At 38.6% G+C, this 23,426-nt stretch overlaps 1 long non-coding RNA gene across 1 annotated transcript in view; it reads right to left on the reverse strand.

Moving 5' to 3' along the window:
- The window catches only part of LOC122220258, a 40,862-nt gene extending 19,683 nt beyond the window's left edge, over positions 1-21,179 (reverse strand). Inside the window, exons 1-2 of the long non-coding RNA XR_006202756.1 lie at positions 21,121-21,179; positions 4,092-4,183 (exon numbers count right to left, since the gene is read on the reverse strand). This is a non-coding gene — a long non-coding RNA (uncharacterized LOC122220258). The remainder of the gene's footprint in view (positions 1-4,091; positions 4,184-21,120) is intronic.
- Positions 21,180-23,426: the final 2,247 nt, after the last annotated feature.

Below are 23,426 nucleotides of genomic sequence, written 5' to 3' on the forward strand. Positions count from 1 at the left end.
TTCATCCCTTGATCTCTGTAGCAAGAGATTCTCTGCTGTCCTTTATACTGTTTTCAAGCCCAGCAATTAATTTTATGACTATTATTCTAAATTCACTTTCTGTTATATTATTTAAATCATTTTTGGGGCGCCTGGGTGGCGCAGTCGGTTAAGCGTCCGACTTCAGCCAGGTCACGATCTCGCGGTCCGTGAGTTCGAGCCCCGCGTCAGGCTCTGGGCTGATGGCTCGGAGCCTGGAGCCTGTTTCCGATTCTGTGTCTCCCTCTCTCTCTGCCCCTCCCCCGTTCATGCTCTGTCTCTCTCTGTCCCAAAAATAAATAAAAAACGTTGAAAAAAAAAAAAAATTTAAAAAAAAAAAAAAAAAAAAAAAAAAAAAAAATCATTTTTGATCAGTTTGTTAGCTGTCGTTATTTCCTGGACGTTTTTCTGAGGGGAATTCTTCCGTTTTGTCATTTTGGATAGTCCCTGGAGTGGTGTGGGACTGCGGGGCACTTCCCCTGTGCTGCCTTGAATAACTTGCATTGGTGGGTGTGGCCGCAGCCAGACCTGATGTCTGCCCCCAGACCACCGCTGGAGCCACAGTCAGACTGGTGTGTGCCTTCTCTTCCCCTCTCCTAGGGGTGGGATTCACTGTGGGGTGGCGTGGCCCGTCTGGGCTACTTGCACACTGCCAGGCTTGTGGTGCTGGGGATCTGGCGTATTAGCTGGGGTGGATCGGCAAGGTGCACAGGGGCAGGAGGGGCAGGCTCAGCTCGCTTTTCCTTAGGAGATATGCTTCGGGAGGGGCCCTGAGGTACCGGGAGGGAGTCAGACCCGCCCGAGGGGTGGATCCGCAGAAGCACAGCGTTGGGTGTTTGCGAGGTGCAAGCAAGTTCCCTGGCAGGAACTGGTTCCCTTTGGGATTTTGGCTGGGGGATGGGCGAGGGGATGGCGCTGGTGAGGGCCTTTGTTCTCCGCCAAGCTGAGCTCTGTCGTCCGGGGCTCAACAACTCTCCCTCCCGTAGTCCTCCAGCCCTCCCGTTCTCCGAGCAGAGCTGTTAGCTTATAACCTTCCAGATGTCAAGTCCCTTTTACTGTCAGAACACACTCTGTCCGGCCCCTCCGCTTTTGCAAGCCAGACTCGGGGGCTCTGCTTGGCCGGCGGGCCGCCCCTCTGCCTCGGCTCCCTCCCGCCAGTCCGTGGAGCGTGCACCGCCTCGCCGCCCTTCCTACCCTCTTCCATGGGCCTCTCGTCTGCACTTGGCTCCAGAGACTCCGTTCTGCTAGTCTTCTGGCGGTTTTCTGGGTTATTTAGGCAGGTGTAGGTGGAATCTAAGTGATCAGGTGGACGCGCGGTGAGCCCAGCGTCCTCCTACGCCACCATCTTCCCAGGATCCCCTAAGTGCTATCTTTAATAGAAGAGCAGGTTCATAGCTATGTGAACAGAGATCAGGGAGTCTAAATCTGCCTGAGGGTAAAGTGTGTCTTCAGGAAGAAAGTCATGTTGAACTAAGATAAACTAAGATTGGAAGATAACACAAGGTTTCTTTGCTGTGGAAGTTTCTGGAAATATTGAACACAAAACATGTATGTCTTAAAATGAGAGACAATCTGGGTGTCATCACTGTGGGACCATGTAAAGCATCATGAGAAAACAAGAAGCAGCATGATAAATCCTGAACAACCAACATCAGAGTGGGTTTTGATGCTTAGAAAACACAAAAAGTGGGAGAGAGCCCCAAGAAAGAGAAATGGAAAGCTTGCTTATAACATAAACATACATGCACACTTTTTTCCAGTACTTTGTAGAAAATATATATATGAGTATAAATAGGCATTACAAATAGAGGAAATTTAATAAGGGGATTGGTTGCAAAAGTGTTGCAGAACTGTGGGAACGAAAAGGAGTGGGTAATTTTACTCAAAATGTAAGTAACTGCAGGAATCCATTCCCTTTCCTACTATAGAGAGAACCAAAGCAAAATGGTGCAGATTAGAGCCCACAATTACCATGCCCCCGAGACTGCTACTTGGGAAATCAAGCTGTGTGAGTAGGAATCCAGGAAGCTATGCTCATCAGCCACTCTTACTGCTGCCATCTTACTGCAAGAGGTACCATCAGAGGGCATCCCATCTCCCCATCCTACCTCCCCATCTAAGAAAAAGCTAATCGACAGGGGAGTTTGGGAGTTTGTAAAATATGTATACAAGTTTCCATTTCCAGTCCTGAAGGTCCCAGTGTACTAAGAAGATCTAGCTAACTCCCTAATTTCAACATGTGTTGGTGAAAAATTGTGTATGTAAATCTATATATATAAACTCAAAACCATATTCTTTGTTGTTTCCAAGGTCCCACTGATTCTGCTGTTAAGTCATTGACTTAAATGTGTGGTATAGAAGAGAATGTAGAAAAATGATTGCGAGGTCAACAGATAATAGACACTATTTGGCAACCACATGTCCTGACTTGGGAATCTCTCACCTTTGCGTCCCTTCTTCCTCCCCATCGCCAGGTCTCCACCAACAAACAATATGGAGGACACAAACATACTTGTTTTCATTTTCTTTCCCATTACCAACATACGTAGTAATGTCTACTCTCAGGAAATAGGAAATTTTTGTAACTATGTGCTAGAAATAAATGAGGAAAAATACAAACAAATAGGAGAGATACAGGTTCAGTAGTGAAACTTTAAAAACAAGCAGAGAAGGCTAGTCGTAATTATCTCAGAAAAATAATAGTCTCCTCCATTCCCAATCTGTCTTTTACCAACAGAACGATAAGAACATCCACTTATTTTATACATTTATGCTTTCCTTTTAATATTTTTAGGTTAGCATATCTGCTAACTCCCACTGTTACAGATATAAGTAGAAACTAAGTTGTATTTTTACAACCAACAGTTTCTGATAATGAAATGTGACAAAGCTAACTCCAATAATCAGCTATTCATGTTGTTCAAATATGCTCTATTGTATATATTTGGAAAGAAAAATAAAAGGCATCCATTTCAAAAGGAGATTAAATAGCTAAAGATTAGAGAACAATGACAACTAGAAAACTCAGTTGAAGAGCAAAAATAGATACATAGCCAAAGAAAGAAGTTTGGATTTTCAATTCAATTTATGAAAAAGTTCTGTTTTTTAATAAAAAAATATTTTTGATCTTTAAAAGATTAATATAAAAATGAAAAAGAGTTAAAGTAAAGCAGTAAAGAAAAAGTATGCTTTTGCTTTTACATTTATTTTCCCTTTGTATAACATTTAATTTTTAAAGGTGCCACAAACTGGTGGTCCACAACTATACAGTATTCTTTAGTGTATATTTTAAGTGGTAATTAGATGTCACTTGGCTGAAAATATAGGATGAAAAATAGGAGATGCCAGGACTTAAGCATATAAAGCAAAATTCACATCCTTCAATTAATTTTCAAAGTTATAAAAACCTCCTGTAATTCCTAGATATTTGGGGCAATTTTCATGGCATGGTCTCTTAATAAATGTATTTAAGGGGTAGGAAGGATTTCACCATAATCTTATCTCTAAGGCAATTTCACCTAATAATAAAGTCCTGCAGACCTTTTCCCTAGTTGTTTCCTTTTGCTAAATTGTTTTCTCCGTAATATCCATTAGATAATTTCCTAGCTTTCTTTTTTTTTTTTTTAATATTTGTGTATTTTTAAGAGAGAGGGAGGGAGGGAGTGAGAGAGAGAGGTGGAGCATGAGCGGGGAAGGAGCAGGGAGAGAGGAAGATATAGACTCTGAAGCAGGCTCCAGGCTCCAAGCACAGATCCTGACCTGGGGCTTGAACTCATGATCCACGAGATCATGATCTGAACTGAAGTTGGATGCTTAACCAACTGAGCCACCCAGGTGCCCCAATTTCCTCACTTCTTTAAGTGTGGTCACCAAAAGTGCATCATTCACTTTATAATAGCCAGTGACACTTTCCTAAGGCAGCAAATGTCTTAAGACATCAAAAAGGGCAACTCTAATAGATAAATTTTTAAAAATGTAATGGTTATATATTTACATGGTTCAATATTCAAAAGATACAAGAGAATATATAGTGAAATTTTCCTTTAGCCCTCTTCCACACTTCCCACACTCACTTGTTGATGCCAGCAAAGGCAGTGAGATCCGGGATATAACCTACACATTTGTAGTGGATCACTCCATAGGATGGGGCCCACAACTGGTTCCTCTGTGAATAAAAATATTAAGAGTTTACACTATTACAGGACACATGCTCCTGAGACATGTTACACAGTTTAAGGGACCATGATATTTCATTTTCTATCTCATATGGATAATTACTTTAAAGAAATCCCAGAGCACCAGAATATGACATTCTGATGTAGAGAGAGTGTTCTTTGGAGAGCAGTGATCAATTCTTTAATGCCTGAGGGGAACATCTCCTGGAGAAGAACATCTATGACCACTTGTATTTTGTTTAATAGTTGTATTAGTCAGATTATATAGAGAAACACTATATATTGGAATTGGCTCACATGATTATGAAGGCTGAGAAGTCACATGATCTGCCATCTGCAAGCTGGAGACCCAGGAAGGCAGGGGGTGTATAGTTCAAAGGCCTGAGAGCCAGAGAGCTGATGGTGTAGATTCTTGTCTGAGTCTGAAAACTGAGAACCAGAAGTGCCGGAAGTAGGAGATCTATAGTCAGTTCAAACAATGAGGCAGAGACCACAGGAATCTAACCTTCCTTCACCCTTTTGTTCTAATCAGGTCCTCGAGTGATTGGGTGATACCTACCTGCATTAGGGAGATCCATTTGCTTTATTCAGTTCACCAACTCAGATGCTAATATTTTCTGGAAACAGCCTCACAGACACACCCAGAATAATATTTAACTAGCCATATGGGCATCCCCTGGTCCGGTCGAGGTGACATAAAATTAACCATCACAATGGTCAATTTATTAAACTTACATATTTAATAAATGGAACTTTGAAAGAAATTTCTCATAAATATTTAAGTGTAAATAACACACAAATAATTAAATTTCCATTCAGTTTAAATGGGAAAATAGAAATTTATTGTGACTCATTTTTTTTGAATCCTTCAAATCCCCTAAAAAGGCAAAACTTACACAAAAACTTAGCAGATCTATTACTCTACTAACACTTAAAACTAGTCTACAGTTTCAATAACTTGGGCTTAATTAATTCCTTTATTGCTTCACACATGATATTAATGCCTTCCTAGCAATATGTCTATGCTAATTTTCATATATACTTAGAGCTGTAGTAATATTTATTTTGATAACTTCTTGCAGTTGCAGTGATCTTACCAGATCACAAGTAATAGAATACCTTCTCAAACCAGGCAGGGATTTTTATCATCAACAGATGGAACAAAGGATTTAACTGCTTTCCCCAAGTGAACATTCTTTTAGTGGACACATTTTATATGTTATTTCAGTAATTCCAAGTCCTCATTACTGTGTGGATATTATTATTGGCATTATTTTGTCTCCTGGTGTCTTCCTCTAGACATAATGTATTTTTACATAATCACTTAACTAGCATTTCATAATTCACTGTCTTGTTATACTATATTGACCTAGTCCATTAGTATTATTATAAACAGATGTATTCCTTATTAGAATTTTATTATTATCAATGGTGCTATATAGGAGCTTCACCTTCTGGCCATAAGGGACTAACTGTAGGTGGTTAGCTCTCCTCATGAAGAACATTGATTTATTTTTTATTTTCCTGGAATAGTGGTGGTTTCCCTCTCTACCTGGGCTTGTCTGTAGCCACTGACAAGCTACTGATACTGATACTGAATACCTGTTGAACTCCCTTTCCACCTGATTTTTATATTGGGTCACCTGTAATGCTCATTCCTTAATAATTTTGGTACAGATTCCATTTTTATTCCAGAACTTCTTGGGTTTCTCCAAGTTTCTTTTTTTTATTCTTTTCACTATGCACAGATGGAAGCAAGAACATGTCTATTTTTTATAAACAGATATAGAGCAGCTATATAAAAATATAGGAAACCGAACACCTTATATTTAGTAGTGTTAAAGAACAGAAATTCCACTGAGTAAATTTGAAGATCTAATTGGCTTTATTAAGCATTAGACACCATCCCATTTATCAAGTAAAGTGTAGCTCCAAGGAGATGTACAAAATGGAAGGTTTTTGAAAGAAGGATGGTGGGGCAAGGAAATTATTATCAGTAAAGGAAAAGAAAGAATTATTCCAGGCAAGGTCACCTTCCCCAGGGGGAAGGGAAGGGGGGGTCTTAGTAGGTAGATCACTACATCATCCTTTTCAGGAATGGAAAGGGCCCATGTGACAGATTACCTCCTTGGTGCTGAATAGAACATTCCTGACTGCCCAGCTAAGACTCCACTTCTGGGGGCAGGAGGTGGAAACTGCAGTTAGGTTAGGTGTTAAGCCCCTGTTTGGTGACTTGGTCTAAGTGGATCTGTTTTGGGCCTGTTTTTGTTTGTTTATTTATTTATTTTTAACAGTAGTAACTTTTCTGTATGTGTTAAAGTCATTGTAAATTTAAACATACTCTATTATATTCACCCTTTTTTTGCATGGCTAGTATTTTTTAAAAATATTTAGACAGACTAATTCTCTTTGGAATGGCATTAGGAGTTCACTAAATTTCACAGCAAACCTTGTTCAAATTAACATAGCAATTATTATTAGTGCTGTTGTTTAAATTTCCAATGATCACAATTTGACTGATAAAATCCCTTTGTGCAGGTTCTTTGTTTTTTTCAGGACTGTTCACTTTTTGGTAAAAATTGGACATATTCTGATAATTCTCTTTCCTAAGACAAGGAATTCATTACTTTCCTCCAATACCCTTTGGCTCTTAGCTGAGGACAGTATTAGAATAAAAAATCTGGATGCTAGGATTGCATAAGAGCGTTGGTGGTGGGCAAAAATGTTCCTTCTGCATTTGACCCATTTTCCTTAGTGACAGAGGTAAAATACACGTGTATATATGTGTATGTGTGTATACATATGTACACACGTGTGCATATAAATGCACATATGTCTTTTTAAGGCATGAATTTACAGGTTTTATTTTTTCTAATTTAGACCTATGAAGTTCCATCAACAACTAAGACTTTCTTCTACATGAACAGAGATGATTTTTAAAAGTTTTCAATTAATTTTAGTTTAAAACATTGTTTAATGCTTATTTTTGAGAGACAGAGACAGAGACAGAGCATGAGCAGGGGAGGGGCAGAGAGAGAGGGAGGCACAGAATCGGAAGCAGGCTCCAGTCTCTGAGCTGCCAGCACAGAGCCCAATGTGGGGCTCAAACTCACAACCTTCGAGATCCTGACCTGAGCCAAAGTCAGATGCTTAATTGACTGAGTCACCCAGGTGCCCCAAACAGAGATGACATTTCGATGTTCCTATCCTGATAGATAACTGCATTACTAGAGAAGAAAATGCTTAGCTCATGATAATTTTATAGTATTTTACCCTATTTCTGCTAAATGATTAAGGCTGACCTTGCTCTTGCCAGCAGTTCTATTTTTGAAGCTGAGGACTTGATTTACAGGATACATTTTACCAGTGTTTTCATCCCATCACTGCGTGGTGTGTGGCTAGGCCACCCTTGCAGTCTCATGGAGATGCTTTGAAGGGCCCCACAGTAGCTTTCATGCTCTGCTCTTGCTGCCTTAAAATTCACAATCATTTTTGAACAAGTCTCTGCATTTTCATTTGCATAGAACCCTGCAAATTATATAGACCCAGTCCTGCCTATAATGCATAAGCTGTTGGGTTAGAATTTAAGGTCCTGGTCCCTTTACCCTTTTATTCATCCAAAGCAAAGGGAAAATTCTTAGCATGTGCCCTTCTAATGTATAACAAATCATATTAAATCCAAGAGACTCACCAATTCCCACATGCGATTCAAATTCTATACAAAATGTTGTATCACAGACAGAGGGAAATCAGCCTAAATATTTGACTGATTACTAAAAGTTCCTGGGAGACTTAGAAGTACAGATTCCTGAGATGCTCCCCAAACTGAATCCAAATATTTTGGAATGGAATCAAGAAATCTGTATTTTTATAAATCTCTTGGCTGTTTTTTTTTTTTTTTTTTTTTAATGGTCATGAGTGTCATGGGAGAAAGGCTACATTGCATTAGGCTGTCAAAATCTTTGATGTGAGAGGCTTGTGTTACAATACTCAGTTCCTATTGGCTATTAATCTGATATGATTTCTGTCTGTTTTCAGTCTACCAGCAGGGTACATACCAGGAGGGAACTAGCAGTTACTACTCACATCTGCTGTGAGTGTGAGACCTCTTAGCTCTTATAATCACATTCAGTTAACACTTCTAGGAAAACATTGGCAGAGTGAGTCCTTTCTCACTTCTAGTTTAATCCCCCTCCCCACATATGTCTATTTCCTGTGGTAGCTATTTGGATTTTTTCCATTATAGCTTATTCCTCTTTCTCTTCCCTGAATTTGATGTTAACTACAGCTGTTGCTTTCTTCTGCTCGGCTTTGCCAGTTTTGTGGGGAGAGAGAACAGAAGACGGGGGCAAAGCAGGAGCAGAAGTATCATCTACTTTAAGATGGCAAGGTACTGGGGCGACCCTAACATTGATGCTGCATAATCATTGACAAGAAGTGGATTATTTCCTCCTGCACGCTCTTACTTGAGTTGCATAGTCTAGGGCTTGTGAGCTTTTCAAGGACCCAGGACCTTAGACAAACAACCAAAAAAGGTAGTATTGACTCTAAAATGTACAAAACAAAGCTACAAAGTCAAAATTAGTAAGTGCTAACTAAATATATTTTACATTTACTTAATTATTACTATTAACAATCACAAAAATTCCATTACATTTGAAAACAATTTGTAGGGTATTCTTCGCTTTGTAAGAATTCCTGAATATACATAATTATTGCTGTAAATTATAGCCAAATATTAAATGCATTATCTGTCACCAAATAATTTCAAAAACAAAATTATCAAAGTCATTTCGATTTTTAAAGTTTATTTATATATTTTGAGAGAGAGAGCGAGGGAGTGGGGAAGGGACAGGGAGAGAGTGAGAGAGAGAATCCCAAGCAGGCTCCGCCCTATCAGCATGGAGCCCTACTTGGGGCTCAAACCCACGAACTGCAAGATCATGACCTGACCCAAAATCAAGAGTCAGACACTTAATGGACTGAACGGACTACCCAGGTGCCTCTTCATTTCATTTTTTTTTAATGAAAAAAAAAATGTTTAGGGATACAGGAGTCAACTGAAAGAGCTCTAAGTGGCCAAAACTAAAACAGTTTGGCCTATAAAATAAATAGTATTAGATTATAAACTAAAGTATAAAATAAATAGCTGTGAGTCCATACTGACATAAATAAGCAACAGAATTAAAAATTTTTAATATATTTAATGTGAGATCTGGGTAATACTGTGAGGACACCATGAAACCTAAGAATGCCCAAAGTCCCCTAAGGTCTTAAGACACCCCCATTATGTATATGCCACCAACAGGTTCGCATCACTGCTTTAATAAATTTTGGAAAGTCAGACTGTAGTTGACCTAGTAAACATTACCACAACTTGCTATGTTGTAGCAATAATTTTATTATTACTATTATTTTATTTGAGAGAGAGGGAGAGTGGGGGAGAGTGACAGAGGGGGTGGGGAGAGAGAGAGAGAATCTCAAGCAGGCTCCATGCTCAGCGAAGAGCCCAATGTGGGGCTCAATCCCATGACACTGAAATCCGGATCTGAGTCAAAATCAAGAGTCAGATGCTCAACCAACTGAGCCACCCAGGCACCCCATGATAATTTAAAATGTTTTGCTAAAGCAAAATGTAATACAGTATGCCTATATTAAAAATACTAAAGAATCATATGGTTCTTCTCTTTTTTTTTGTTAATGTGATGTATCACGTTGATCGATTTGCGAATGTTGAACCAGCCCTGCATCCCAGGAATGAATCCCACTTGATCATGGTGAATAATTCTTTTTATATGCTGTTGAATTCGATTTGCTAGTATCTTATTAAGAATTTTTGCATCCATATTCATCAGGGATATTGGCCTGTAGTTCTCTTTTTTTACTGGGTCTCTGTCTGGTTTAGGAATCAAAGTAATACTGGCTTCATAGAATGAGTCTGGAAGTTTTCCTTCCCTTTCTATTTCTTGGAATAGCTTGAGAAGGATAGGTATTATCTCTGCTTTAAATGTCTGGTAGAACTCCCCTGGGAAGCCATCTGGTCCTGGACTCTTATTTGTTGGGAGATTTTTGATAACCGATTCAATTTCTTCGCTGGTTATGGGTCTGTTCAAGCTTTCTATTTCCTCCTGATTGAGTTTTGGAAGAGTGTGGGTGTTTAGAAATTTGTCCATTTCTTCCAGGTTGTCCAATTTGTTGGCATATAATTTTTCATAGTATTCCCTGATAATTGCTTGTATCTCTGAGGGATTGGTTGTAATAATTCCATTTTCATTCGTGATTTTATCTATTTGGGTCATCTCCCTTTTCTTTTTGAGAAGCCTGGCTAGAGGTTTGTCAATTTTGTTTATTTTTTCAAAAAACCAGCTCTTGGTTTCGTTGATCTGCTCTACAGTTTTTTTAGATTCTATCTTGTTTATTTCTGCTCTGATCTTTATTATTTCTCTTCTTCTGCTGGGTTTAGGCTGCCTTTGCTGTTCTGCTTCTATTTCCTTTAGGTGTGCTGTTAGATTTTGTATTTGGGATTTTTCTTGTTTCTTGAGATAGGCCTGGACTGCAATGTATTTTCCTCTCAGGACTGCCTTCGCTGCGTCCCAAAGCGTTTGGATTGTTGTATTTTCATTTTCCTTTGTTTCCATATATTTTTTAATTTCTTCTCGAATTGCCTGGTTGACCCACTCATTCGTTAGTAGGGTGTTCTTTAACCTCCATGCTTTTGGAGGTTTTCCAGACTTTTTCCTGTGGTTGATTTCAAGCTTCATAGCATTGTGGTCTGAAAGTATGCATGGTATAATTTCAATTCTTGTAAACTTATGAAGGGCTGTTTTGTGACCCAGTATATGATCTATCTTGGAGAATGTTCCATGTGCACTCGAGAAGAAAGTATATTCTGTTGCTTTGGGATGCAGAGTTCTAAATATATCTGTCAAGTCCATCTGATCCAATGTATCATTCAGGGCCCTTGTTTCTTTATTGACTGTGTGTCTAGACGATCTATCCATTTCTGTAAGTAGGGTGTTAAAGTCCCCTGCAATGACCACATTCTTATCAATAAGGTTGCTTATGTTTATGAGTAATTGTTCCCTGGCAGGAACTGGTTCTCTCTGGGATTTTGGCTGGGGGATGGGCGGGGGAGATGGCGCTGGTGAGCGCCTTTGTTCCCCGCCAAGCTGAGCTCTGCCTTCCAGGGGCTCAGCAGCTCTCCCTCCCTTTGTCCTCCAGCCTTCCCGCTTTCTGAGCAGAGCTGTTAACTTATGACCTCCCAGATGCTAAGTCGCGCTTGCTGTCGGAACACAGTCCGTCAGGCCCCTCCGCTTTTGCCAGCCAGACTCGGGGGCTCTGCTTGACCGGCGAGCCGCCCCTCCATCTTGGCTCCCTCCCGCCAGTCCGTGGAGCGCGCACCGCCTCGCCACCCTTCCTACCCTCTTCCTTGGGCCTCTCTTCTGCGCTTGGCTCCGGAGACTCCATTCTGCTAATCCTCTGGCGGTTTTCTGGGTTTTTTAGGCAGGTGTAGGTGGAATCTAAGTGATCAGCAGGACGCGCGGTGAGCCCAGCGTCCTCCTACGCCGCCATCTTCCCCTGTTGAAAATTCAAAAATCGGAATTTGCTACAGAATATGGCGTATTCTAGGTGGCTCAGTTGGTGAAGCATCCAACTCTTGGTTTCAGTCAGATCATGATCTCGTGGTTTTGTGGGTTCGAGTCCCACATTGGGCTCTGTGCTGGCAACGTGGAGCCTGCTTGGGATTCTCTCTGTCTCCCTTTCTCTGCCCCTCCCTGACTTGTGCTGGCGCTCTTGCTCTCTATCTCTCAAAATAAATAAATTCAAATAAATAAATAAATAAATAAATAAAATAAAAGTTAAATACTTCTTCCAGAACCAAAGTATCATTGAATGACATTGTAACAGAAATATCAGGCTTTTAAACATGACAAACTCATTATTTAATGTTTTCAGTAAGAAATATGGTGCTAGCAGACTCAAAGCATGCTTGCTTGAAAACAAAGAGATGCTGGAACATGTTAATACTATTCTTTCAAATTACGCTAATTTTAACCTCTATAATTTTAACAATTACATAGAATTCATATTTTAAAAATTCTTATTGCTAGTTTTAGATTCTCACACTTAATGGATATCACAAAGTGGGTTGACATGTGAAGTGATCATGTATTTTTACCTATCACATCTCAGAATATTTTCTTTATGCTTCAGACACCAAAGAAAGGGGGCAATTTTCTAACAGGAAATTTAAAAATCTTCACATGGTAGAGATTATCCATGAGCATCTTCTTGGGCTGAAATCGTTAAGTCATATATGAAACACTCTTATTTTTTTTGCTTTCTATGCCTTCTGCTGGAACTAGAAATGTTTTCATAGTTCCTTTGAGACAGATTCTTAAAATTCTCTACATTTCTTTTAATTGAACTAGTGACATCACTTAATTGTAAAAGTTGTCTGTTTTTCCTCTAGGAATCTTAATTTATTCACTGTATACTTAGTCATTTTGCAGCCCAGTGATAATTATGCCTTCCTTGTCCTTGCTGTGTACTCTGCTTCTCCTGGTTAACCTTATTCTGATTAATGTTTCTTATTTTCTACCTAAAAAGTTACCTTCACTAGCTTTAAGGCTTGAAAGAACAGTGACAGTGTGCTATTTTACTGCCATACCAGATATCTTGGGCAAAATTATAAAATGAAGGAAGTGATTTTAAAATCCCTTTTAGTGTGGCTCATCCTTTTTCTTCCTCTCTTCCTATCTTGGTGCCTTTTGTGTGGTATCTTTTCTACCCCTAGCTTCTAGACACAAATGCCAGCTTGTTTGTATAAATTATGTTTTCAGGGCGCCTGGGTGGCTCACATTGTTTAAGTGTCGAACTCTTGATCTCAGCTCAGGTCTTGATCTCAGGGTCGTGAGTTTAAGCCCTGTGCTAGGCTTCATGCTGGGCATAAAGCCTACTTAAAAAAATAAAAATTTGGGGTACCTGGGTGGCTCAGTCGGTTGAGCATCCGACTTTGGCTCAGGTCATGATCTTGAGGTTCATGAGGAGCAGCCCTGCAGCGGGCTTTGTGCTGACAGCTCAGAGCCTGGAGCCTGCTTCAGATTCTGTGTCCCCTCCTCTCTCTCCACCCCACCCCTGCTTGTACTCTGTCTCTCTCCGTCTTTCAAAAAAATGAATAAACATAAAAAAATTTTTAAGATAAATAAAAAATAAAAATTAATGTGTTTGCTTGCCACCAAGAGAGAAACTCTACATTTGAGAGGACCTCAATCAAACAACCAGTTGTAGGATTTGAACATCTCTGTCACCTTGATAGGGAGCACACTGGAGAAGGAAGAAGTAAAGGAGGTGGTAAAAGGTAAAAGGATATTTGGTTTTCTTGCCCCAATTGAAATTCAGCCATTATTAGCTACATCATCAGTGCATTACACTGAGCTTAAATCTCTTTAGACTTGTCAGAAAATGGATTGAGGTCATCACTATAATGAAAATGTGGTTAGAACACACCGTTTAAATATTTAATGTAAAAGCCCACAATTGAAATAATGTAAAAAATAAAATCCTTGCTCAAAGTTGATGAGAGTGTACCATTATCCTGATTGGTTTTTTGCACATTTGTTTTCACTTTTCAAAAGAAACTTGAACTCACTGATTCTCTCTCTCCCACCTTCATGGCTTACCTTGTCTTCTACATTTACTACAAGTTTCTGTTAGGAGGGTATGGCATATGTCCTCTCCCAAATGCCTGTTCGAAACCATGTTGCTTTACTCATTTTCAAAGTGATCCTCCACAAAAGGAAGGAAGGAAGGAAGGAAGGAAGGAAGGAAGGAAGGAAGGGGAAAAGAAAAGAAAAGAAAGAAAGAAAGAAAGAAAGAAAGAAAGAAAGAAAGAAAGAGGCACAAATAAACTATTTTTGTCTAGCAAGAGAAAGCAAGTATACTGGTTAATTAAGAGTATGAGCTGTGAAGTCAAACAGACCTGAATTTAAGTGCTGACACCACTCATTCCTTCTTAATTACTTAACCTTACTGAGCCTCAGCTCTCTTATCCATGTAAAACAGAGTTAGTAATACTTTCTTCCCAAAGGCTTGTAAACGGTGCTGTAACAGTTCTCCAAGTGTCAAGACGCTTCCAAATCATTAGGAAAATCTCCAACATCTACCTAAGAACCTAAAGTTTTGCTAGACAGAATGTTTTTGGTGACAAAATACACCCTGGGTCATTTAAAGTTTTCTTCAGATCTCTCTTCATTATTTCAACACAGCAGTATAAGCTTATTGCAGGCAGGGAATCTGGTTCAGCCAGTGTCTAGTTGTATCATAATCACCAGATTCATTCTTATCTTTCTGACTTCTCTCTTTTCTGTCAGTGATTCTGGAGGTCACAGAGAGGTAAGGTGCACAGATGGGGAGTGAGAGGTATGACAGGCGAGGAGGTTGGGTGAAAAGGTAGCTTAAACAAGATTGGCCATTTGCCTAAATTATTTTAAATGTGGAAGCTAGATGATGGGTTCATAAAGTTCACTGTACTACTTTTCCTTCTTTTGTGTGGATTTGAAGCTTTCCATTACATGTAATATATACATATGTATACATGCATACACATACATATGAATACCTATGTGTGTATGTGTGTGTTTATATATGTACAGCAAAGATAGAAATGGACTGTCCTTACATGTCAGTAAAGGCAGGGGGGAAATAGAAAAACTTGGGCGATAACCATTAGTAAACATGAATTTTTTGTCCTTGCCCAAGTTTGGCATTGATGAAGGAAGTCAGAAGAGTAAGGAAGATGGAAGACAAAGTCCGTTGTTACTGATATTAATCAGTTTGCAGATGTGGTTTTGGGTCTCCTAGGCAAGTACACTTGCTAATACTGCACTCATATATTGGAAGGCTTGCTTCTGGCCACAAGTACACCTGGATATCCACATCTTTTCCTTGTGGGAGCTTTTCCCTCTAAAACATTGGACTTGGAGCAAAGTAAAATGTGTGGGTTTCTGTAAGTAACTGGATCATAAAATAAGAAAGGGAAGGAAAAGATCATAGACATCCATGCCCAATCCCTCTTTCCAGGCTCACCAGTGTCCCTGGAAAAGTGAGTGAGAGGATGGCAGGGAAGAAGTAAGGAATGTCCCACATGGAAGTGAATAGTATGAATGGAATATAAGAGTGCCTCCTTAAACGACCAATGGAAACTTTTACTTGGGAAGTCAATCGCTATTGACTAATACACTTTTGCAGTTCTACCCAGGAGTTTTGTTATAGATTAGACTCATTTATTATGCCTCTTTCTGAAGACTCTTCTGTTGACCTCCTCAAAAGTACCCTGAGTCTTGAAGTTTTGTGCTTAACATCATGATGGTAGAATATGGAAAAACTATGACCTAAAATGAGAAAGTGCTCCAGAAGTATCTTTTTCGGCTTGTTTAGAAGCTGGGTTTAATTATTGGTTCAGGCTGATTCATTTGATGCTTCAGAGAAGGACAGTTCTTCTATATTGATTGTGGTTCTTGGGAGAGTGTTTAAAATTCCAGTAGATATTTCTGGCCTGGGAACTTTCTCATCTATCATTATTTTAGCATATATTTTCAAAATGATTGGTCTTTTTGATATTTGCCTTTTAAATATTCCCCCAAATATTCAGCAGGTGAGGTTAAGAATTGAGGAATACACTTTCTTTTTTACACAGTCATGCTTGGCCATTATATGACTATTTCATCCTGTGATATCTCATTGACTTTTAGTACCCACTATTGTCACATCAAGAAATATTACCTTCCTTCAAACTCTTACAGGACTATATTTGTACCTCTTTTGTAATGTTTATTCCATAGCTTGTCTTGTGTCTACTGGGGACGGTTCTTGCCAATCCTGCAAAAAGGTAAGTTCCTAAAGAGCCTGAAATGTAGCTATGTCAGTTCCTTATTATCACACTGCCTGGCACAAAGTATTCAATAAATGTTTTCTAAATGCACACATAATCACATGGCAATAAATGAGTAGAATTTCCTGTTTTATTTTTTAACATTCCAGATTATTTGGTGTGCTTTTCTCTTGGTATTATTTTTTTCTACACACCTCTTTCTGTGACCAAATGTCCTCTGCCTTTGCATATTTTTTTTCTGATACACTGTTTATCAATGAGTATGTGATTCTGTTCCATCTATTTGTATATCCCTTAATCTCCAGATTTTCTAGGCTTAAAATATAGCAACCAAAAGACAAGAACATTGGGCAGAGAAAATAGACTGAATCAAAATATGTTTTGTATTTTTTAAACACTCACTTCATCAAAAAGAATATATGCAAGATATTTTTTTAAATCAAATACTATAGATGGGTGTATAGTACAAAGACAAAAATAATTCAAATCTTACCAGCCCCATTACAGCTGTCTCCTCTTGCAATCAATATTGATGGCTTTTAGACCTTTTTTTATAAACACTATTGCATTTCTATATAAGAGATTTACACCATGATTCATGAGTCTTCATATGATTGGGGAAATATTATCCCACTTGGGCTGATACTCGTATCATCTCTATTTTTTCACACATACATATATTTTCCATTGATTACCACTGGAACATTAAATAATATGCTTTAACCTTTTATTTCATCACCTATAAATAATTTATCTTAATAGTTTTAAAATTAAGTGCCTGCTATGGACTGATTGTGTCCATACCCAAATACCCAAATCCATATGTTAAAACCTAATCCCCAATGTGATGGTGTGGGGAATTTTGGGAGGTGATTAGGGCATGAAAGAAGGGCCTTCATGAATGGGATACATGTTTTGCAAAAGATGCCCCAGAGAACTCCTTCACATCTACTGCCAGGTGAGGATACAGCAAGAGATGGCTGTCTATGGACCAAGAAGCAGGTCTTTACCAGACACAGAATCTTCCAGTACCTTGATCTTAGATTTCCCAGCCTCCAGAACTGTGAGAAAGACATCTGTTTTTGTTTTTTTAATAAACTACTTAGTCTATGGTATTCTGTTATAGCAGCCTGAATGGACTAAAATAGCCTGCACTGCACCATCATCTGTGCACTTTTGTGCAGTGCCCAAATTGTACAGCTATACACTGAACCCTGACTTACCCCTCTTTTCTGTTTGTTTTCATTTCCCACTATTATCAAATGTAGTTTACTTTCAACCTTTACATTCTATTTTGTAACACAATTACATGCACTTTGTATATAGGTTGAATGCTATGCCCATATATTATTCATTGTAGAAAAAAGAAGTTATGATTATACTTCCTTTCTTTTGTTTTTCTGAAATTGCCAGTTTTTACTTTTTATTCTTGTTCTCTCCCTCTCTCCTTCTCCCTCTCTTTTCCTCCTCCTCCCCTTCTTCTTCTTCTTCTTCTTCTTCTTCTTCTTCTTCTTCCTCTTCTTCCTTTTCTCTCTCTCTTTTTCTCCCTACTCCTCATTTCAAACATTCCTTTCTTTACTTGAACCTAAATTATTTAATCTTGGCATCTTCTGCATGGAGGGGTTTTCTAATTATTTTCTTAGGTTGAAGCCATTATTTCCCAGAGCCCATGTCTTTTTTTTTTTTTTTTTTTAACTTCGATCTTGTTTTACCAGGTTGGAGCATCACCTCAAGTAACTGCCTAGAGGAGAGATAAAGCCTTGCATATCTAAGTTATCTTCTCTTTGCCTTCAAATTTCATCAGTAATTTGGCTTAGAACAGAATTCTAGACTGAACACCATTCCTCTCAGAATTTTAAGTCTTGACACCACTGACTTCTAACATCCAGTATGGCAGATGAGATGTTTGTTTTCAGTCAGATCCTGTCTGGTTTTTTTTTCCTGCCTTATTCCATAATCATACCTCCAACACCAGTATAAATGTTGGTACATTCTCTTTCTCCTTATTCCTTTAAAATTTCACAACGGTTGCCTAAGTATTGTTCTTTTCAAAATCAGCTCATCATATTCTAGTATTTTCCATATGAAATCTTTTGTGTTCTTTCAGCTTGGAAACTTACCTTTTAAAGTATATTTGATGATTTCTTCACCTCCATTTCTACTCTTTCTAAAACTAATTAAATTGCTTGGTTGCAGGTCTTATTTTATCTTTAGCTTCAAAACTTCAGTCTCTTGTGTTTTAGATACCGTAATAGGTTATAGACAGATTTAGATCTCACCTGCCCAACTTATTATCTGTGTGATGCATAGGAATTTCTTAATCTTTCTTGCTTTCCTCACCTATAAGATGGACTCATGGTAGTGTCTACCAATAAGGTTGTTCTGAGGAGTAAATAATTCATTAGCCTAATACCCGTTACACAGAGTAAGAACTTTTAAAATGTTAGGTGTTCTTTTTGGAAATAGCATAGCAGGTAAGTTCATAGACTCTAGAGCTAAAGTGAGTGGGTTTTAATCCTGACTCATTAGTTAACTGACCTTGCTTGGGCAAGTTGCCTAATCTCTCCATACTTCAGCTATAAAAAAGAACATTATACCATTACATACATGATAGGCTTGTATTGATTAAAATGCTTATAATACTTCTCAGTTACTTGGAAAATATTAGCTATTTGGAAAAGTTCCTTGACTTAGTCTTTCAAACTGAGAATAACTTTTATATTTTGTCAATTGTGTTTTTAACTTCCATGACCACTTTCATGTTCTCTCATAGTTTCTTTTTCATAGCATCCTGTATGATTTGTGGATACACTATTGTCTCAAATTTTTCTGAAGCTACTAATTTGACATTTTGTTCCTAGAATAATATTAATTTTTTTCTACACGATCTTCAAAATATGTTTATGTTCTTCTTTTGTTTCCATTTAGAAGTCTTTCCTAAAATGCCTGAAGAGTGTCAGTCAGTTACAGCTGACCCTTGAACAACAAGGATTTGAACTATGCAGGTCCATTTATACATGAATACTTTTTGATAAATGCAGCACAGTACTGTAAATGTATCTTCCCTTCCTTATAATTTTCCAAATCACATTTTCTGTTCTCTACATTATTTTGTTGTAAGAACACAGTGTACATTACAAATAACAGGCAAAATATGTGTTAATCGACTGTTTATGTAAGTAAGTAAGGCTTCTGATCAATAGTTTTGGAGAGTCAGATGTCATATATGCATTTCTGACTTTGTGGGGCATCAGTGCCCTAAGCCCTGTGTGGTCCAAGAGTCAACTGTATTTTCTGTTTCAGAACAAGGTCATAGAAGGTCTCACTTGGGCATCTGTGAACTGGAAGTGGTACAATTAATGGTTCCTATTGCTTTAGGGGGAGAAGGTAAGAAACTGATCATTCTCTTGGATGGCTCCCAAATTCCAGGAATCAGTGAGTTTTGCTTTGGTGTGACAGTATTCACACTGGCTTCCCTGGTTGTCCTGGACAGTTTTTGTTCAGTTTCTTTGGGGGAAGAACCCTTATGTTTCAGGGATACACCTTCAGGGATAACTGCAGGTCTTCTGGCTGCCAGGTCTGATAGGGTAGGAAAATCAAGTCTTCTGTATTAAGACTTTCTATTAATTTCCCATTTTTTACTCTCTCCATTTGGCCTTGAGTGTGAAGGCTTGCCAAGACTCCACGGGGCAGCTGTTTGCTTCTATGGTGGCAGCACATACAGCAAGAATTCTGGGCCATGGCCTCCTCCCACTTTGCCCACACTGTAAACATCATCTTTATCCTTCTGCCTTCCAGAAGCTTATTGAAATTTCTTTTCTACTGATAGCCTCTCTCCCATTCTGTCTGTTGTTATGGGAAAATACATGTTTTTATTCTTTCCTACTGAATTCATGTGGATTTGTGAGGGGAAAGAGATAAATACAGATGTCCAGTCAGCCATCTTAAATGACCACTGTTGGAGATGTATTATTTTTTTTTACCTTTTAAAGGTAAAAATTTTTCTCTTATTTACCTTAACCTCATTTTCACGCATTTTGGTTTTAATGACTTGGTCCCACATCATTGTCAGATATAAAGTGTGATTTGTGAAGGGGACTATTTAACTATATAGGCATTTGTCTTGAGTTTATAAATACTGAGGACTATAGTTGCCCCTTTGTCTCTTGATACCTGTAGCTCATGCCTTCTGTGTGTCAGGAGGCTCTCCTTTGTTGGGTTGTACAACTTATTCCATCTCCTTTTGATTATAATAGTATTCCCAACAGGATATAATTTGGGGGATGTTGGTAATATGCATATTTTTATTATTAGCTGACATTATTCTTCCTTTCCCTTCCTGAAAGCCCTATATAGTCTCTTACCCTGAGGATGTGGGCTAGCTAACAAGGAACTTTCTAGAAGCACCACACAAGAAACAGAGCTAGCTCTGAGAAACTCATTTGTTTTTTTAAATCCTTATTGGAAAAAGATGTTTTAGACATTCTTTATGTGTGATACCTGAGAGATAGAGTGGAGAGCAGGATAGACATGGTTCCTTTCATCCTATACCTTAGTTCTATAGGATTCTCATTAGTCCAACCCAATCTAGTTCTTATCAGCTTTTCTGACTTTAGCACCTATCTGCAGTGTGCACTTCCAATCCTACTTAATATTCTGAGCAGAAATAGGAGTCAGTAAGAGCCACAGAGGAGAAATCTTGGATGCACTTTGCTGCGCTCCACAAAAGCAGTGTTACACTCTCTATTCTGTTTTCTTAGGGGCTCTCTCAGTGTATGTGTGTGGGGGTAGGGGGTGTTGACAGAAGGTAAGACTATTGTGTAACCATATGTACTTAAAAGGTTTTTTTTATACCTACTTAGCATTTTAAATTGGACATGAGAGGAAGGTAGAATTACATTTCCTGAACAATTGTGCATTAACCAGATCTCTTATTTTCATCAGGGAACCACTTAAGGTACTAACTCAGTAACACATACAAGTAAAGTCAAGAAGTACCAACATCATTGTTTCTCTATTACAGATCCCACTTACCTTTTAGTCACTTCAAAATTCCCTAACTATTGCAAAAAGAAGGCAGCCTTAGAATTGTCACATTTTAGATTCTGGGCATAGAACTCTTTAGATGACATAGCAGTTGTCCCTTCCCCCCCTCCTCCCCTCCTAATGAGGCTGATAGCCACTAGAGGCCCTCCAAGTCTGGCACTCAAACAATAGAATTGGAATGCTAAACAGCCCTTAGCAGCATCACCAGCCTAGGGGGGGTGGGGGTGATTAATCATTCTGAAAGAGTATATCTGCCCATCATGTCCACAACTGGCATATTAAATGCCTGCAGTCTGTTACACAGCCTGTGTAGGTTTCTCTTCTGAAGAGTACTATCTAAAATCAACAGTCCTTTCTGGGTTCATCTGTTCACTTTTTATTCTTTTCCAAAACTTTTCTCTTAATATTATTCTGCTTTGAAACAAACTCTCAGTGCTCAGCATCTTTAGTGAGGAAGTTCACAAACTGGCAAAGATGATCCTACTTTCTTATTCAGAAGAGGTTCTACAGAAGATGCTTCCTTCTATCCCTTGCATAGTAATGCCAAGCATTTGATTTCTCTGAAACAGATGAGTGACTGGGTTGAAAAACCTGGGTTATACCTGTACATTTTATCTTGCCACTGTCTCAGTACTCAGAGGTTTAGTTACAGCATAGTCTAGAACAGAACTTAATGGTCTGCCTTGTTCTCCACACAGGCTCTAATAACAGAAAAAGACAAGTTTGCATACACTTGATCCTTTTATGGTTGGGAGTCAAACAACCTACTGAACAGGCCACTTGTGGAATAACTGTGAACCAGAAGAACCTCTTCAACCCAAATCTTCTAGGCTAGTAATAAGGAGGGTTAAAGACTTCGCTGCTATTTACTTGGGTGACTTGCCATTACCATTTAGATAAATCCAGTCTTCTTTATCATCTTTCTCAAGTCCCCTGTGGTTAACTCCCTCGTCAAAATTGTTGTAGTACATTTTCCACTTTTCTTTTTATGATCTTTTCATCCATAATTTCATCTTTGCTGATGGCTCACCTGTTTGAAATTTTCTTAACAGTTTTCTGCAACAAGGGCTCAAGTCGGTTCCAGGAAGTTTGGTGCTAAGCAAATTTTATGAGTCTGTCCTTAGAGTGGGAGGTGAACCTGAGTCCCCTGGTCCTTGAGAGATATTCCACTTTTAACCTATTTCCCTGGTGAGGCTGTGAAAGCCCACAACATGGCAAACATACTAGCCTTCTATGGACTTGGGCTGACATACTTAGTTATGGTTATTTGTCCTTTGAGAGATACACTAGAGTTTCAGTGAACTAGGCAACATTTCACCCTGTCTTATCACAATGGGACTGAAGGGTATAGCGCACAAATGTTAAGAAATTCCATTATTAGCAGTTTATTTTAGCTTCCCTAAAATGGCACACAGTTGTATCTCAAGGAAGGAGACTATGATAGATCACTGCTCCTTTGCCATTAATTAGAAATATTGATTCTATGATTAAACACATTGTTCATTTTGTGTTTCAGATTTGCCTGATTTCCCAAGTCGCTTGAAAGAATAATCTGTTCAGAGTTCTTCAGGAGAAGAGGATTTTGGATATTTAAAAACTCTTTTTAATGTTCATTTATTTTTGAGAGAGAGAGAGAAAGAATGAACAGGGAAGGACAGAGAGAGAAGGAGACACAGAATTGGAAACAGGCTCCAGGCTCTGAGCTGTCAGCACAGAGTCCTATATGAGACTCGAACCCGCAGACCTTATGATCATCACCTGAGCTGAAGTCGGACGCTTAACCAACTAAGCCACCCAGGCACCCTGGATTTTTTTTAAATTATTTTGGTCTGGTTCATAACAAAATATCAAATTATCAAGATTCTGATCTTAAGCAAATGATGTTTTTATTTCATCCTAGGGAAAAAAACTTGGAAAGTACTTGGTTCAGCTTCTTTTCTTAAACCTTCTACTCCAAGTCTGATGCTAAGTTCAAAGGAAAGCAGTTCTCAGAATTTTGACCTTGATTTGTATAGAATCCACCTAGCCACTTTGATTTCCAAATCTTAAAGGAAAAAATCTTGTATATTAACTTTGACAAACTGCTCCCTGTAATTGATTCCTTGTACTTGATATAGTGGCCCATTGATTCCTTGCTTTCTGAGGATGTTTCTCTATTTTTATTCTAGAAGTCGAGGATTAAAATGAGCTATTCTCTACCTCATTTAAACATGGTGATTTCAATAGGACACAGTAGTTTCAACTGTTACAACCCTTGATGTTGCACATTAAAGAGCCAAACAATAAACACCCCC

This window comes from Panthera leo, chromosome A1 (genome assembly GCF_018350215.1).
Source record: "Panthera leo isolate Ple1 chromosome A1, P.leo_Ple1_pat1.1, whole genome shotgun sequence".
In the NCBI taxonomy this organism is placed as follows: Eukaryota; Metazoa; Chordata; class Mammalia; order Carnivora; family Felidae; genus Panthera; species Panthera leo.